This window comes from Procambarus clarkii, chromosome 28 (genome assembly GCF_040958095.1).
Source record: "Procambarus clarkii isolate CNS0578487 chromosome 28, FALCON_Pclarkii_2.0, whole genome shotgun sequence".
NCBI lineage: Eukaryota > Metazoa > Arthropoda > Malacostraca > Decapoda > Cambaridae > Procambarus > Procambarus clarkii.
Window position 1 is genome coordinate 41,173,246 of NC_091177.1, and position 17,138 is coordinate 41,190,383.

The 17,138-nt window shown below is 39.8% G+C and overlaps 1 pseudogene; it reads right to left on the reverse strand.

Annotated features, from left to right (window-relative positions):
• Window positions 1-5,146: 5,146 nt before the first annotated feature.
• LOC138369463 (ionotropic receptor 93a-like) overlaps window positions 5,147-17,138 on the reverse strand; it is an 83,591-nt pseudogene continuing 71,599 nt past the window's right edge.

Below are 17,138 nucleotides of genomic sequence, written 5' to 3' on the forward strand. Positions count from 1 at the left end.
TAGCTCTGAGGTCTATGTCCCAAGGTATTTCCCTTAGGAAACTTCTCATCTCCTCATAAATCCCCTTTCGGTATGCCAGCCTTTTTGTTTCCTAGTTCTTTTTGGGGGGAGATAATTCCTAGCTCTACCAAGGTACTCATTGTTCAATACACTGTGATCACTCATTCCCAAGGGTGCTTCCATCTTAACTTCCCTTATATCCCACTCATTTAGGGTAAATATCAGATCGAGCATGGCTGGTTCATCGTCTCCTCTTATTCTTGTTGGTTCTTTGATGTGCTGGCTTAGAAAGTTTCTTGTTGCCACGTCCAGCAGCTTAGCTCTCCATGTTTCTGGTCCTCCATGCGGGTCTCTGTTCTCCCAATCTATCTTCCCGTGGTTGAAGTCTCGCATGATTAGTAGTCGAGATCCAGTCCTGCAAGCAACAGAAGCTGCTCTGTCTATTATGTTAATGGTGGTCATGTTGTTTCTATCACATTCCGGTCTGGATCTTCTGTCATTTGGTGGTGGATTATATATGACTATGAGGGAGCCGGTCGACCGAGCGGACAGCACGCTGGACTCGTGATCCTGTGGTCCTGGGTTCGATCCCAGGCGCCGGTGAGAAACAATGGGCAGAGTTTCTTTCACCCTATGCCCCTGTTACCTAGCAGTAAAATAGGTATCTGGGTGTTAGTCAGCTGTCACGGGCTGCTTCCTGGGGGTGGAGGCTTGTTCAAGGACCGGGCCGCGGGGACACTAAAGCCCCGAAATCATCTCAAGATAACCTCAAGAAGATGACTATAATTTTTTGTCCTCCAGTTGTTATGGTACCTGTTATGTCGTCACTGAAACCTTCACAGCCCTGAATACCTAAGTGGAGGTCACCACTACCCACCTGCTGCGTCATTAAGACTGCAGCCATACCAGCAGTGTTGGAGGAGAGGTCAAGACAATGGGCGAGCCAGTAGCAGTACTCAAGAGTTTCGCCGGAAGATTAATGATTACGTCGTCTGAAGTAACAAGGAAGTGGAACTAAGGTGGCCACAAGTGGAAGGCACGGTCTCCCCACAGAGTTCCGAGACTCGCCATAGAAAGTCGCAAAATTGCCTCCTTTGGCCTAAAGTCGGCGGTACGAGGGTATACACAGTTGGTGTTTACGGCCTAGTAACCTGGTGACATCAAGAAACGCCTGAGACGACGTGAGCAATGATGGAAGACGGGATCCACCTGTTCTGCAAACAAGCAACCCGTCTCAACGACCCTCTGACACCACTACTGTCACGAGACACCGTTTAGTACGTCCAGTCCTGCTCTTCTGTGGTCATCTGCGCTGTCAAGTTTTACATCAAGACTGCCGTGTGAACTGTATTTGGTATGAAGACGTGTGAACTGTTGGGAGCCAGGTCAATGGTCGAGTGACAGTATTCTACAGCTGGCACTTGGCGCTCCGCTCTGCTACACTCTGTCGTCATTCAAGAGTACCGGGATGGGAGTACAAGAGGACCAGGTGTCGACATCAACGTATGGCAGAAGCAAGATCTTCATCGACACCATCACCATCGACTACATTCGAACACTCAGCGTTCAGCATCATCGATTTTTTTTTAAATATTCAATATGAACAATTGGTGAAAAAGATAAATTTGGCTCTGAACACCTTTATAAAGCAAATCTGGACACTTTTGTTTAAATGTTGAAAAACAGATTTAGAATCGATATTATTCTGGTATAGTGAAATATGAAAATTCTCCTATATAAATTGGTCAGCAACTAAAAACAAAACCCCCTTGTGTGATTGTCTCAGCCCAAAACAAACGGTTATGGAAAATTATGTTGTGCTATTTTTTTTCAGACTAGTTGAACACAAGAGGGGAGAACCCATGAAAACATTGACACTCTTAAATTGAGTGCGGACACTTGGCTGTACAGTCAGCTGTAACCTGTGATATAGTTATAGTGATTTTTGTTTTAATTTTTTAGATATATGTAATAAAAACTAGGTTTGATTTTATTGGCAGAATGTCAGGGATGACATTGGTTGGGGAGTGGATGGATACGGTTGTGAACTTGGCGAAGTTCAGTGTTCCGCTCTCGGGTGACTGAAAGTTCAGTCTGTAGTTATAACTTTTATTTTTATTTTTGTTTTGTTTTGCATTGTGTGCATCCGGCTCTAGGGGGACACACGAGGTTGGCTAATGAAGAGCCAAGGAATTTTAATAGCTAGTCTTTGCTGTAAGACTAGGGGATATTTAGCTATGTCAGTAAGTGTAGGATGTATGTTTCCTGATGTTGGATGATTGCTGTCAGTTGACAGCCGGGAGTTTGATGAAGTTGGTAAATGTTTACTTTGTGATGTTTGCTGTACAATCTGATGATTGTCATTTTTACTAGATAGGTTAGCTTCTTGATTGAGGTATGGGTTTATTGATTTTTATTGAGGGTTTGGATATTAAACCTCATTTTTTTTCTTAAGTAAAAAACAAGGTTTACTAATTTACTTGTGCAAGGGGGGGGGGTTATAACAACTGAAGCTGTTTTAAAATAAGTAATTGTATGGAGGCAGTGGCATACGCCCCTGTACAAAATATGGAGTCAGACGGTACTCGACCTGACTCAAGCAGGGAGAGGACATCCCTCTAGGGATTAGCGGTTAAGATTACAAAATGGCTGTCAACTTTGTCTTAAAGCAACGTAAAATGAATTATTTAACAGAATTCAGTAATTTAGAGAAATTCAAGTCTTCATTCAAATTGTATTCAATAATATACCTGTTCAGGTATCAAGAGTTTTCTCAATTGTCGGAATAATGAGTAAGTCACCGTCAGTGACGTCACTAGCAGAGGACTAGCCTCTGATGCAGATGAATCTTGACGACCCTGGGTCAAAGGTCACCAAAGCCTTCCATATTTAATAATTCTCAAAGCTCAAATAGCCATATCGTACTCAGAAATAGCCTTTCCCTAAGATGTCTGTATGATTACCATCAGTTTATAAAAGTTCAACCATCTGGGTTGTTCAGTACAACAGAGATTAGTTGTTCAATTTAAACCCTGCTTAGTAAACTAGTAATCTGATGTAGGAATACCCCTCTAGCCTCAGTGGTGAGGAGAGCTAGAGAGATTCAGTGTGGTCTCGGTCAACAACTGGAGAGGTCATCCACCCTCACCTCTCCAAATAGATCAGTATAACATTCAGCTGGTCGCATTGACAAGGTATAGTTGCTATGTTTTTGTATAGGTAAATAGTTCATTTCATGCCTCAATAGGAAGTGTTCAGTTAGGGAGTGGTTTCATTTTGCTGTTGTTTAGATTTTGCATAAATAAATAATTAGCTTGTTTTCTGTATTTAATTATTTCAAAGAATGTGTTGTATGTCCTTGTCACGTGGTCTCAACGAGTCTGAGTTTTAGTTGGGCTGCAAAGCCTAGTAAAATTTAAGAGATCATATATCCCTTTGTTTGCCTATAATTTCCCACTTAACATAGATTCATCCTTCTTTTTCAAGTAATTTGGAGATCAAGCTCCAAGGTTTTAATGATCGATTAATTGGTCCAGACCCCGATTAATTGACACTTCTGGTTAATGGTCTGGTGGTGGCAGCAGAAGGAGATCCTTAAGTTTGCTAGAAGTCTATTACCACGTCACAGGGGCTGTAGTATCTTAGCCAATCAAGCGCCTAAGACCACGTGGTGCGGAATTCGGCTAGAGTAACACTCTGGGGTCCCGTGTAATTAAGTTGAAGTAAATATAATATGGGTGGGTGAAGGACGAAGGGAGAGTCAGTACCCCTGACTCTCCCTCCCCTTCCCTCCCTCTCTTTCCTTATTACAGTGTAGTCCTGGGGAAACACCGCATTCGTTATGATTCCTGAGAGCTTTGTTTCTGTGAGTCCGATTACATCTGGGTTCACTTCCTGTGCTCTTTCCCTTAGTTCACTTGCCTTGCTTGTGATCCCATCTACGTTCAAGTACATCACCCTGAAACTGACTCTCTTCTGTCCCTTCTCAGATCCTTTTGCTTCCCCTGAACCAGTGAAACAGGGAGGGCCTATGAAGGGGGACCTGGGGGATCTGGTTTGTGTGGGGGCTTTGAGTATCCGGTACAGGGAAGGTGTTATTTACCTAAGTGTTATTTACCTAAGTGTAGTTACAGGATGAGAGCTACGCTCGTGGTGTCCCGTCTTACCCAGCACTCTTTGTCATATAACGCTTTGAAATTACTGACGGTTTTGGCCTCCACCACTTTCTCACCTAACTTGTTTCAACCGTCTACCACTCTGTTTACAAAAGAGAATTTTCTTATATTTCTCCGGCAGCTTTGTTTCGTTAGTTTAAATCTATGACGTCTTGTTCATGAAGTTCCGGGTCTCAGGAATTCTTCCCTAGTCAATTTTATCGAATCCTGTTACTATTTTGAACATAGTGATCATATCGCCTCTTTTTCTTCTATCTTCTAGTTTTTGCATATGTAATGCCTCTAACGTCTCCTCAGTAGCTCTTGTCCTTCAGTTCTGGGAGCCACTAAGTGGCATGTCGTTGCACCTTTTCTAGTTTGTTGATGTGCTTCTTAAGATATGGGCACCATACAACCGCTGCATATTCCAGCTTTGGTCTAACAAAAGTCGTGAACACTTTCTTTAGTATATCGCCATCCATGTATTTAAAAGCAATTCTGAAGTTAGAAAGTGTAGCATAGGCTCCTCACACAATGTTCTTAATGTGGTCGTCAGGTGACAGTTTTCTATCTAGAACCACCCCTAGATCCCTTTCTTCCGGTTCACTTCCTGTGTTTTTTCCCTTAGGTCACTTGCCTTGCTTGTGATCCCATCTATGTTTGAGTACATCACCCTGGAACTGACTCTCTTCTGTCCTTTCTCAGATATGTGTGTGTATGTGTGTGTGTGAGAGAAAGAGAGAGTGTGTGTGTGTTTGCCTAGATCTTAATTATTAGTGCCAATGCTAAAGTACAACAAAAACACAGCAATTTACCTGCATGCAAACTTTAATACAAAGTAATACATATAAATTAAAAAGACTAAATAAATGGATTAAAAATAGTCAAAGTTAATGTAATATAAAACCTTTTATTAAACAACAGTCAGCAAACATATATAATAACCATGATAGCCGTTAGAGTAAACAATCTTTTAAGTCGAGGTTATAGAACTATCGAATTATATCTCCAGTTTCTCAAAAGTAGCTAATACTCGAAAACAGTAAGAAAAATCTAGTCTGGGAAGGAATTTAGAGGATTGAAGCAGCTGTTAGTCACTTGGTGAACCTCTGTGTGAGTATGATCCCTGACAGCAGGAAAGGAAAGTTGCCTCTATGTTAAGTGTAACATATAAAGAAAAGCTCGAGGACAAAGACAATGAGAGAGGAGGTGAGGCCCACCGACGAGAAGGTAGAAGGGAGCCTGCATGTGGTGAAGGGTGAGAGCCGGGTTCCTGGTGTGGTCAGTCTCGTCCTGGTCCGCCGTCGCCGCCGACCTCTGCGACTCCAGCCCTCTCCTGCGACTCTCCTGCTTCGCTCTCTCCAGCATCTCCTCAACCCACTTGTCGTATAGTCCCGCCTGCAGATCAAGATAAAAATGGTTGTCTTCCATCTAAAAAATTATATTCATACAATGTGATTTGTTATTGAACCTATGTGAAGGATGTCTATATTTTCCTGTAAGTTAATGGAAACACTTTTAAGCATACTCTGCAATTGCTTTCTGAAAGAGAAAAGCTCTTGACACTATACTGCTCTATGTATCAAGTTTAGTAATGATGGTCACATAGGAACTGTAAGACAGTGAATCATCTATATAAATAAAAATGGAAATGTTCGTGTGTTCAAGATCGCTAATCTCCGAAAGCTTCTTCATCGATTACTTAGAAATTTTCACACAACGTTCCCTTCGCATCCGAGCAATTTCTTTTATATACATACTATACTGATGTCACGTCTGTGACGGGAAAAAAGTTTTTTTTGGAAAACTATGCTTTTCATGTGAAGAAAATCTTCGAAACCCCTTTATCGATTGCTTTAAAATTTTTACACAACGTTGCATTCGAATAGGCGTACTTTTTATATACCTACTATATACATGCCTCATCTGTGACAGGAAAAAAATAGTTTTTTTTAAACAGCGCCATCTGTTGGACGTAAGAGCATCACATTCTGTAACCTCCGAAAGTTCTTCACCGATTTCTTTGAAATTTTGACTACAATGTTCCATTCGAATACGCGCGTGTTTTAAAATACCTACAATATAGATGCAATACCTGTGACACTTAAAAACATGTTGTTTTATAACTGCGCTATCTGTTGTGGGGTTTAAAAATCATCTAAATATGTTACGATTCCATTTCAATGTTTCCAACAGCATTGATAAATTGAATTTTCATAGACTTCGATTTATTTTAATTTTGATTTAATTATTTTGTGTGACATTTCGGTGAAATTGAGCTGAGTTCTTTACCGTAACATTCATGTCGTGAGTATTGTTTATTTTTTATTTTTTTCATTTTTTTATTTCGTGTTTTAACTGTTCTTATTTTTTCAGTGCAACTTGGCGGTGGAATTGAGCTGTCGATTGATCTACGTTTGAATTGAAATATTTCGTTAATATTTTTTGTTTTTGTTTTGAAAACAAGAAAATGGAAAACACGTTTATTTCACATCAGCAAATGTGTAACAAATAATCATGAATCCACCGGCTACAATGTTAACTGCTTTCATCACGTTATGTCAGAATGACGCGTTTACGAAAATACTGCTGTACTTGGAAGTGCCTTCGTATTACATACAGAATGCCAGTAGAAAATCATTTGAACGACGCAAACGAGGAGGGCTAGTCGACGGACAACCTGGTACAATCAAACAAACTAAGATAGGCAGACTGTACACCGTGCATCCCAATCAAGATGAATGCTTCCTTCTTCACAGTGCTGTTGGTAAAGGTGCTCGGTCCAACGTCTTTCCAGCAATTGAGATATTTTCAAACGGCGTCACACATGCCACTTTCCGTAGAGCAAGTCATGTTCTGAATTTCTTGCAGAACGACAGACACTGGGATGTATGCATTTATGACGCGTCAAACTCGTCACATCCAAATCAAATTCGTGCATTGTTTGCAATCATATTGACCGGCTGCTCACCATCTCCAACACAGTTATGGGAGAAATATAAATCGCACACGGCTTCAGATATTGTCCGCCGAATACGCAAAGAAAATTTAAATACGAACATGGATTTCACAGCAAAGATCTTCAACGAAGCGTTGATAATGATTGAAAATTTGTGCTTAGAAATCGCGAACAAAGTTTCATTCAATTGGGAATGACATCACCGAATCGATCTGCTGCTGCTTCGTTCGTTGTAGAATTGCGTCGTGAACCAAATTACAACACAGGGTGATCTGTTGTCGTATGTGCAATCAAATATTACTAAGCTAACGCTTGAGCAAAAAAGCATTTACGATCAAATAATTCAAACTGTCAATAATGGGACTGGAGAAATCTTCTTCATAGATGCGCCAGGAGGAACTGGTAAAACCTTCCTAATTAGATTGATTCTGGCAGCAATTCGATCCAAAATGGCATAGTCTTAGCTCTTGCGTCGTCCAGAATAGTTGCGATATTGTTACTATGTAGAAGAACTGCTCATTTGGCTTCGAAATTGCCATTGAACATGCAATTCATTGAAACTCCCACGTGCAACATTTCCAAAGCATTGGACATGAGAAAGATTTGCAGAAATGCAAACTTATTGTTTGGGAAAAATGCACAATGGACTACAAAAAATAACTCTCGTTTTTCTTGATCGATCACTGCAAGATTTGTGTGGAAACATCAGATCATTTGGGAACGCATTAATATTGCTTGAAGGAAATTTCAGGCAAACATTATCTGTAATTTCACTATCGACACCAGCGGACGAAATAAATGCTTGCCTGAAATACTCTTACTCTGTGGCATCATGTAAAGATGTAAAAATTAACTACAAATGTGCGTGTCCAGCTGCAAAACGATCCATCAGCTGGGAAATTCTCATATCAATTTCTGGAAATTTGGAACGGAAACGTGCCGGTTGATCTGACCTCAGGACGAGTTTCATTGCCTCATAACTTCTGCAATTTAGTGACGTCAAAAGAAGAATTGATTGAAAAACTATTTCCCAATATTCAAACCAACTATAAGGATCACGATTGGCTGAGTAAACGAGCTATTCTTGCGGCCAACAACAAAGACGTCTTCGACTTAACAATATTATTCAGTCTAACATCCAAAGCGAGGCAGTCACATACAAGTCCGTCGACATTGTTGTGGAAGCAGATGAAGCGGTTAATGATCCAACAGAATTTTTGAATTCACTCGATCCTGCCAGGGATACCACCGCACGTACATGCTGCAATTGAAAATCGGCGTGCCAATTATCATGGTGCGAGATATCAACCAGACAAAAGCTTTGCAACGGCACGCGGCTTGCAGTAAAAAAATAATCAGCAACGTCGCAGAAGCAACAATCTTGACAGGAACTTTTAAATTTGAACATTCCTCTCATTCCTATGATTCCAACAGATACGCCTCTTTCAATTTGCAGATTGTAATATCCAATTCGATTGGCGTTTGTAATCACCATCAACAAAGCTCAGGGCCAATCTTTAGAATTGTGCGGGTTATATCATGATACGGGATAGCTTCTCACATGGACAATTATATGTTGCGTGTTCTAGAGTCAGCAAACCAGACAATCTCTAGTATCTCCACAGACAATAGAACAACATAAAATATTGTATACCCACAAGCATTGTGGAATTAAACATTTGAAATGTACACTTTCTCTTTTCTTTCTTTTCCATTGAACCAGACTGAGCTACAGCAACGCGTGGCGAGTACAGCTAGCATATATATATCGATATAAATAAAAATGGAAATGTTCGTTTGTTCAAAATCGCAAATCTCCGAAAGTTCTTCACCGATTGCTTTGAAATTTTCACACTACGTTCCCTTTCACATCCGAGCGAGGCTTTTATATACATACTAAATATATGTCACGTCAATGAAGGGAAAAAACATGCTTTATTTGAAAAAAATGGTTTTCAAGTGTCTTTTATGTGAAGGAAATCTTCGAAACCTCTTTACCGATTGCTTTGAAATTTTGACACAACGTTACATTCGAATATGTGCATGTTTTTATGTACATACTATATACATGCCTCATCTGTGACAGGAAAAAACATTTTTTTTTTTTTTAAACCGCGTCTCCTGTTAGACTGTAAGAGCAATACACGCTGTAATCTCCGAAAGTTCTTCACCGATTGCAGTAAAATTTTGACACAACGTTTCACTTCAAATATGCGCGTGTTTTTAAATACCTATTATATAGATGCAAAATCTGTGACAGGTAAAAACATGCTTTTTTTAAATTGCGCCATCTGTTGCCTGTAAGAGTTACTCACGCAATAATAATTTTTTTACAATTACATTTCAATATTTCCAATTGCATTGATAAATTAAATTTTCATGGATTTCGATTTATTTTCATTTTGATTTAATTAATTTGTGTGATATTGCATTGAAATTGAGGTGTGATGATTACCATAACGTTCATTTCGTGAGTGTAGTATATTTTTTATGCTTTTTTTATTTTTTCGTTTGTTTTTTAACTGTTCTTATTTTTCAGTGCAGCTGGCGGTGGAATTGAGCTGTGTCAATTGATCTGTGTTTGATTTGAAATATTTCGTTAGAAACTTTTGTTTTTGTTTTGAAAACAAGATAATGGTCAACGCGTTTATATCACAGCTGCATATGTGCAACAAATAGACATGAATTCCACCGGTTGCAATGTTAACTGCTTTCTTCACGTTATGTCAGAATGATGCGTTTGGCGAAAACACTGCTGTATGCGGAAGTGCCTAAGTATTACATATAGAATGTGAGTAGAAAATCATTTGAACGACGCAAACGAGGAGAGCGAGTCGACAGACAACCTGGCATATTCAAACAATCTAAGATAGGCAGACTGTACATCATGCATCCCCATCAATATGAATGTTCTTTTCTTCGCGTGCTGTTGGTAAATGTGCCCGGTTCAACGTCTTTCCAGCAATTGAGATTTCTTAAACGGCGTCACACATGCCACTTTCTGTAGTGCATGTCAAGTTGTGAATTTATTGTCGAAAGACAGACACTGGAATGTATGCATTTATGACGCGTCAAACACGTCACATCCAAATCAAATTCGTGCATTGTTTACAATCATATTGACCGGCTGCTCTCCATCTCCAACACAGTTATGGGAGAAATATAAATCGCACACAGCTTCAAATATTGTCCGTCGAATACGCAAGGAAATTTCAAATATGAACATGGACTTTCACAGCAGAAATCTGCAACGAAACGTTGATAATGATTGAAGACTTGTGCTTAGAAATCGCGAACAAAGTTCTCATTCAATTGGGAATGACATCACCGAATCGATCTGCTGCTGCTTCGTTCGTTGTAGAATTGCGTCGTAAACCAAAGTTACAACATGGGTGATCTGTTGTCGTATGTGCAATCAAATTTTCCTAAGCTAACGCTTGAGCAATTAAAGCCTTTACGATCAAATAATTCAAACTGTCAATAATGGGATTAGAGAAATCGTCTTCTTAGATGTGCCAGGAGGAACTGGTAAAACCTTTCTAATTAAATTGATTCTGGCAGCAATTCGATCCCAAAATGACCGAGCCATAGCTGTTGCGTCGTACAGAATAGCTGCAATATTGCTACCAGGTGGAAGAACTGCTCATTGGACTTTAAAATTTCCATTGTACATGCAATTCATTGAAACTCCCACCTACAACATTTCCAAAATATCCGACATGGGAAAAGTAATGCGGCAACCCGTTCTCGCAAATTTAATAAGTCAATATTGACTTATTAAATATGTGCATAGGTGACATACTTAACATAATAGATACCCTTTAAAAGATTCATAGAAAACACCGACCTTACCTAACCTTGTTAGTATCTTAACATAAGCATCTTATTGCTTCGTAATTACAATTATTACCTAACCTATAATAGGTATAGGTTAAATAATAATTGTAATTACGAAGCAATAAGATGCTTATCTTAAGATACTAACAAGGTTAGGTAAGGTCGGTGTTTTCTATGAATCTTTTTAAGGGTATCTATTATGTTTAGTATATCACCTATGCACGTAGTTAATAAGTCAATATTGACTTTACGAATTTGCGAGAACGGGTTGAATGCGGATATGCAAACTTATTGTTTGAAAAAAATGCACAATGGACTACAAAAAATCGCTCGAGGGTCTTGATCGTTCATTGCAAGATTTGCGTGGAAACATCAGACCATTTGGGAACGCATTAATATTGCTTGCAGGAGATTTCAGGCAAACATTGCCTGTAACTCCTCGATCGACACCAGCGTACGAAATAAATGCTTGCCTGAACTGCTCAACTTTGTGGAGCTACGGACAGACGTTAACATTAACTATAAATGTGCGTGTCCAGCTGAAAAGATCCATCCGCTGAGATATTCTCACATTATTTTCTGGAAATTGGGAACGGAAACGTGCCTGTTGATCTGACCTCAGGACGAATTTCATTGCCTTATAACTTCTGCTATTTAGTAACGTCAAAAAAAGACTTAGTTGAAAAACTATTCCCCAATATTCAAACCAACTATAAGGATCACGATTGGCTGAGTGAACAAGCTATTTTTGCGGCCAAGAACAAAAACGTCTACGAACTTAACAATATTATTCAGTTTGACATCCAAAGCGAGGCAGTCACATACAAATCCGTCGACATTATCGTGGAAGCAGATTAAGCAGTTAATGATCCAACAGAATTTTTTAATTCAATCGACCTGCCAGGGATACTACCGCACGTACAGCTGCAATTGAAAATCGGCGTGCCAATTCAGATAGACAATGTGAACATTAGCAATAAAAATGATGGAAAGTTTCTTGGCATATTCCTAGACAAGAGACTCAATTTCAGTACCCATATACAACACATAACTAAGAAAGTCTCTAAAACAGTTGGTATACTCTCCAAAATCAGATATTATGTACCTAACTCTGCTCTCATCTCTCTATATTATGCACTAATCTATCCCTATCTCAACTATGGTATCTGTGCATGGGGTTCAACCACTGCAAACCACCTCAAGTCCATCATCACCCAGCAAAAATCTGCTATCAGAATAATATCAAATTCTGCTTTCAGACAACACTCAGCCCCCCTTGTTTAACTCCCTAAACATGCTAAACATAATCTCACTCCATAAATTCTCTTGTTTCAACTACATTTACAAAACCCTGTTCTTAAATGCAAATCCTGATCTGAAACTCTTCCTGGACAGATGTAATAGGACCCATTATCACCACACCAGAAATAAATATCTCTTTGATATCCCCAGAGTTAAACTTAATCTGTGTAAACACTCCATGCAAATAAAGGGACCCAGTCTATGGAACTCACTCCCTATTGAGTTGAAAAGCTGTCCAACTTTTACATCATTCAAAATCAATACTAAAAAGTACCTAATTTCATCTTCATAGTTTTTCACTTTTTGCCTTAAAATTGCACTGAATCTATTGCTACCCAATCTCCCAACCTTTATGCTCCCAATTAGAACATCTTTACCATTGTGATCATTGCTGTCTACTTATATGTGCTGCCAATCTGCTGTATGGTGTTTATAAATCTTGTTTATCTGTATCTTTTGCTACCCAGTCTCCCAATCTTTATGTACCCAATCTGAACATCTTTACCATTGTGATCATTGCTGTCTTATATGTGCTGTCAATCTGCTGTATGGTGTCTATTAATGTTGTTTAAATTACTAATCAAGCTGTCAATGTAATCATTCAGAGCTTTAATATAACAATGTGCTTTAATATACTTACTAAGCTCTCTCATCTCATTTTTTTCTTGCAATGTATCTTTATCATTTATCAATTCTGATAGAAATTACCTACTTAAAATTATCTGTTAGATTAAGGACCTGCCCGAAACGCTGCGCGTACTAGTGGCTTTACAAGAGTGTAAATACCGTACTATCCAATGTATTCTCACAAACCCAATGTACCTTCTTGTATATATATAAATAAAACAATAAATAAATAAAATTATCATGGTGCGAGATATCAACCAGACAAAGCTTTGCAACGGCACGCGGCTTGCAGTTAAAAAAAATAATCAGCAACGTCGTAGAAGCAACAATTTTGACAGGACCTTTCAAAGGTGAAGATGTCCTCATTCCTCTCATTCCTATGATTCCAGCGGATATGCAATTTATATTTAAGAGATTGTAATTTCCAGTTCGATTGGAGTTTGCAGTCACCATTGCAGGGCGCCTGACAGGTGAGTAGACAGCGCCTCGGATTCGTAGTCCTGAGGTTCTGGGTTCGATCCCTGGTGGAGGCGGAGACAAATGGGCAAAAAAATGTCCTTCACCCTGATGCCCCCTGTTACCTAGCAGTTTTTTTCTACCACAGACGTGGCCACACATTTACAATGCTAACCAGCATATATACATTTTCTTCTGTCCTCCATGGACAGGGTTAGAGATGTGTTCAACATATAGTTCAAGGGTTTATTGAACAATCAACCACAGAAGGTGATTCGGTGCTTTTAAAATGCTAAGCTAACCTACATACGTAAATACATAGATACACAGATTTACGTATGCCCTACATAAAGTGTTCGATGTGTCATTAATGTGCATTTACAAAGGTCAAATGTAATTCAGATCAGCTTCCATATATACTTTATACACAAACATATACATACACACACACACATATACGTACATATATATATATATATATATATATATATATATATATATATATATATATATATATATATATATATATATATATATATATATATATATATATATATGTCGTACCTAATAGCCAGAACGCACTTCTCAGCCTACTATGCAAGGCCCGATTTGCCTAATAAGCCAAGTTTTCATGAATTAATGTTTTTTTCGACTACTTAACCTACCTAACCTAACCTAACCTAACTTTTTCGGCTACCAAACCTAACCTAACCTATAAAGATAGGTTAGGTTAGGTTAGGTAGGGTTGGTTAGGTTCGGTCATATATCTATGTTAATTTTAACTCCAATGAAAAAAAATTGACCTCATACATAGTGAAATGGGTAGCTTTATCATTTCATAAGAAAAAAATTAGAGAAAATATATTAATTCAGGAAAACTTGGCTTGTTAGGCAAATCGGGCCTTGCATAGTAGGCTGAGAAGTGCGTTCTGGCTACTAGGTACGACATATATATATATATATATATATATATATATATATATATATATATATATATATATATATATATATATATATATATATATATATTGTGACGATAATCTCTTTCAAGAGAGATTGAGCCTGCTCTTCCCTACACAAGTACGTCAATATACAAGATAATATAGAAGATATGTCCACCAAGTATCGCCAAAACGTTTTGCCCAGAGAGCAAATCGTACCCAGCACACAGTGACACCTGCTACCTACTACCACCGTAACCAGCAAACTGCTCATCCTTTGCCTGCCTGTCGCTGATTGGCTGGTGTCCCGTCGCACCTGCCCTCCGCCTCCGCCACAAGTTGATGTCTGGGCTGCAGTGCGCTAATATCGACAGAATATCTCAGTGCTCCAAGCAGTTGACATCTCTCGCTGGTAGACTAAGCCTTGGCTTTCATGTACTAAGGGAGGTTGCAGCTTGAAGCCAATATTCCAGCATCACTAATATTTTATTTTGCTATCACTGTAACTCACTTGTCTTAACGTAACTTTTCATTTGCCAGTGATTATTCATATTATTTTATTTGTTGACTTGTCTTTCATGTTTTTATGTGATTAACTTTATTCATGTCTTGTTTTTCTAGAGTAATTAAAATTTCATTGTTAATTTACTTGTGTTTTGTGTGTCTTCCCATTACCTTACCACAGACGAAAGCTCCAGCTTTTCTCTTTTTTTTCTATTATGTGACGAGGCCCTGCCCCTAGCTTTTGAAACAGCCGAACACCAACGCTTTACCGTCACAAAATATATATATATATATATATATATATATATATATATATATATATATATATATATATATATATATATATATATATATATATATATATATATATATATATATATATATATATATATATATATAGAAATAAAAATGAATTTTGGAGAAGTGATTTTTGATTTACCTCCAACAGTGAAGCGTAATGTACGAAAGATTGAGAAAATTCGTGTTAGAATTATTAATCTTACTTTTTCGGTCATATTTAATAATATATGTCTACAGGAAAGACTGCTACCAATATATATATATATATATATATATATATATATATATATATATATATATATATACCCATTGTTTCTGTTCTGTCTTGTGTTGATACTTTTAGTAGGCATCCTTCAGTCTCGGGAGACTATGGAGTTGCGCCCTAGTTGTCAATCCTGGTGCAGCGTCTGGTGTGACTGATGAGGCCAATCCGAGAGTGGCAGTCCATCCCACACCGAGCACAAACGAAGTCCGATTCTGGTCTGTCTTCTTGGTTACCGGCTTTCCTTCTCTGTCTCTTTGCCTCCGATTCCTTGGCAAGTGACTCCTCGAACTTGGAGAGACCTCGTTGAACAGACTGCCTCCAGGCTGAACGGTCTGCAGCCAGTGTCTCCCATATAGCAAGATCGACGTCCATGGCTTTCAGGTCCCTTTTGCATACGTCTTTGTACCGTAGCTGGGGCTTGCCTACTGGACGCTTTCCCTGCCTCAGCTCTCCATACAGGAGATCCTTGGGGATCCTGCCGTCGCCCATTCGCACAACGTGCCCGAGCCAGCGCATTCGTCTCTGTTTCAGCATTGTGTACATGCTGGTGATTCTTGCTCTCCCCAAGACGTTGTTGTTTGTCACCTTGTCCTGCCAGGTGATGTCCAAGATGTGTCTAAGGCAGCGCATGTGGTAGGCATTCAGCCGTCTTTCCTGACGGGCGCGGAGTGTCCAAGACTCACTGCCATAAAGTAGAGTGCTCAGGACACAGGATCTGTAAACCTGAATCTTAGTATACTCAGTCAGCCTATTGTTGGCCCACACTCTCTTTGTCAGTTTGGACATGGTAGTAGATGCCTTACCGATGCGTTTGTTTAGCTCCGTATCAAGAGAGAGGGAGTCAGAGATTGTGGAGCCCAGGTACACGAAGTCGTGAACAACTTCCAGTTTGGAATCAGAGATGCCGATGTCAGGTGGGGAGTCCACTCCTTGTCCCATGACTTGTGTTTTCTTCAGACTGATGGTGAGTCCGAAAGCCTGAGAGGCCTCGCTGAAGCGGGTTATGAGCCGTTGGAGGTCTTCAGCTGAGTGGGCAGTGACTGCTGCGTCGTCGGCAAAGAGGAAGTCGCGCAGACACCTCAGCCGAACCTTTGTCTTGGCTCTCAGCCTGGCGAGGTTAAAGAGCTTCCCATCCGACCTGGTCCGGAGGTAAATGCCTTCCGTGACAGATCCGAAGGCGTGCCGCAGCATAACTGCGAAGAAAATCCCGAATAGGGTTGGAGCCAGTACGCAGCCCTGCTTTACTCCACTTCGGATGTCAAAGGCGCCTGATGTTAGGCCATCAAAGACCACGGTGCCCCTCATGTTCTCATGGAAAGATCTGATGATGCTGAGGAGCCTGGGTGGGCATCCGATCTTGGGGAGGATCTTGAACAGGCCATCCCTGCTGACGAGGTCGAAGGCCTTCGTCAGGTCTATGAAGGCTACAAAGAGTGGCTGCTTCTGTTCCCTGCATTTCTCCTGCAGTTGTCTGAGGGAAAAGACCATGTCGATGGTGGACCTGCCAGCTCTGAATCCACATTGTGATTCTGGATAAACTCTCTCTGCAAGTACTTGGAGCCTCTTCAATGCGACTCGAGCAAACAGCTTTCCGACAATACTGAGGAGGGAGATTCCACGGTAGTTGTTGCAGTCGCCCCTGTCACCTTTATTCTTATACAGTGTGACGATGTTGGCATCCCTCATGTCCTGTGGCACCTCTCCTTCTTCCCAGCAGAGGCAGAGAATTTCGTGCAGCTCCATGAGCAGGCTACCTCTGCAGCACTTCAAGGTCTCAGCAGGAATGCCATCTT